Source organism: Teleopsis dalmanni, chromosome X (assembly GCF_002237135.1).
Source record: "Teleopsis dalmanni isolate 2A chromosome X, ASM223713v2, whole genome shotgun sequence".
NCBI lineage: Eukaryota > Metazoa > Arthropoda > Insecta > Diptera > Diopsidae > Teleopsis > Teleopsis dalmanni.
This window is the reverse complement of record NC_051848.1, coordinates 83,142,367-83,145,166: the sequence shown is the minus strand read 5'-3', so window position 1 is coordinate 83,145,166 and position 2,800 is coordinate 83,142,367.

The following is a 2,800-nucleotide window of genomic DNA, read 5'->3' as shown; positions in this document are numbered from 1 at the left end:
TTCACGGGTTTATGTTTAGTAACCTCAATAATTATTGGAAGTTCTATTAACTTAAAAATATCACATTATTGTATTTTATTCCATTTCTGATATTTATTTATATTATGCACCACAAAAAGAAAAAATATTTTTTGGCAGGACTGTGATTATAATGCATAAACTTATACCTTACTAGTTGAAAATTAACGACAACCAAATAACTAACAAGTTTTTAAAGACTTCCTTCAAAGGAGTCGAAACTTTCACTTGTCTGTTCACTTGACTGCACCAATACTAAAAAGTATCGGAAAAAACTGTTCCACTAGACCTAAGACAACAACCATAACGTAAGATAATTCAGTTAAGCAACTCCTTAACAACTGGTTCCTTAATTGCACATAGGCTTCTGTGAAATACAAAGTCGAAATTGCGTCCATCATATTTTCATTCATGCTATTAAGTACATAGAGAGCTTATTACGTTTATTAATTATCTGAAATCATCCGGGTTAGTTTTAAAGGACCTTTCCATGGGAAAATCTGATTTATTTTGATTATTCTAGTGTATGAGTTAAATTGATCATATGCTAAGTGTTTGAAAAATAATTCGAATTTTCATTTCTTATCAAAAAATATTTATATAAAAAATATTATTTCTATAATGTTCTCGTCTAATATTATGCACTTATGCTATAACAATTTTGAGTTTAAGAAAGACTGAACTCATTCTAAAGACTTTCATTTAGGTATGTAATCCATTGCTTAAAAAACGTTCTGTAAGCGTTTTCCTGAGTTTGGGAAATCATATGACATTGATGTTCTGTTTCCTCACGAACTGTTGAATTAGCAAAGTGATATTCAGTACTAAATTATTTTGATTATGACTAGTATGATATTTTAATTTACCCCGCTAACTTTTTAATGGTACCTATTTCATTAACAAATAAAGTCTATTTAATTTTTTCCATGTTTTCATCATTAATTGGCATACTAAGACACACAGACTTCGTATCATCTTTTATCTATCATAATAATTTGTGGTTATGACATAATTTCGTCATCTAAAATAATTTTTAATGTTTGATTAAATGTAATTCGCTTAATATTACATACAAATACTTTGACTCAACGTCTAGTCACATAAAAAATCGTCAAGCAAACTTAAGTATATCCTACTCATTCGTTCGATTAACACAAACTAAGTATCAGCAACTATTCAGTAGTTATTATGAACATTATTGTCAGTGCAATCAACGCAGAAAAATGGACAAGACTCGATAAACAAATAACAATTTAAATAAAGTTCTAAAACAATTTGAATGTTTTTTCGCAGTGTACTGATTTCAATGTAGTAAGCATAATATAATAATTTTGATCAAAAAAATAAAAATTGGTTCAATTTTCTGCCATTTTCATCACGTGCCTTTCGGCAGCTTAGAACTGCAGTTAGTAAATTTACCGCTGTCAACTGCAGCATGGTACGTTTTCTTTTCTTAGGCAGCTCACTGTTAGCTTATTTGGTCGATTGCTTGCTAGCCAGCAGAAGAGCAGAAGAGCAGCAATTGCAATGTCCAGTAACTGGTAACTGGCGTCAAAGGCAGACAATGCGTGTTTACTTACACTGGCATACAAAAATATGTACTGCAATTCCTTAAAATCGTATGCTTCAAATTACTGCAAGGACTATGAGCGCACAATTACATTAAAGCAATGTTGGCATATGTGTTTGTGTTGGTAGTTGTGTGTTTACCCATAAATCGTTGCATTAAGAAATATTTTATTTTTGCAACAAATTAAATTATAAGGCAAGCAACTGAAGCATATCAGACGCAAGCAAAATGAAATATCAGAAAACAAAAACATCTCTAAAGGACGAAAAAGCTAACTTGGAGTGTATCTATAAAATAGCATTTTCACTGGGTTGTGCTCATATAACTTACAGCTGTCGACAGCTTATGAGGCGTGTTAAAATGATTTCATGCGTGTTTAGTGCATTTTGGAGTACATTTCCAGCATAGGAATTAAAACGTTACAATAGAAATGGTAATAAAGTTTATTTTGCGAAAAACTCTTTAAGTAAGTGAACGTTATTATAGTTTCAATAGTTATTGAAAGCACACATACTCACCCATTGCGTATCTTTCCAAACACTCATACGCTATGTGGTCCACAATAAAGCAGCATTGTCGATAGCATATAATTTAATATGCTGTGATCGAAGATTTGGTCCTGAGACATTTAAAGTAAGTGCTCAAAACTTTACTTTCTGTTATTCTAAATAGGGTAAACAGTATGTTGGTCAATTTTTTAAATAAATGAAATCAAAATATATATTGCACTGCATACAGCAAATAGCATACAAAATTATTTATAAAAAATAATGACGTATTAATATAAATGAATTAGCTATTGTGTAAAATAATATAAGAATACTAACTGACCCGACGAACGTTGTTTCCCCTTGTAATTAATTTCTCTGATCCGCTGAGTAATAATATTTGTTGTTATTTCCATATCTGTGTAGATAAAGGGATTGTCAAATTTATTCATGTAAGAAGCTAGAGTTTAATGTTTAGAATTTAATCGCATAGTTCTAAGGATAAAGTCTAAACAATGTTAATAGCGTTTGTAAATGTCAACTGAACCTTTAGCAATTTAATATGACAATTATTTTCAATTTATTTTTTTTAAAAACTGCAAAACTTATATTACAAATAATTTCATGTTATTTCCAATCCTTACAAGCACTACATTTTAAATGAAAACAAATTTTTTGATATTATATTAACCATTTTATTATGAACCTCATTCCTAGAGACCTC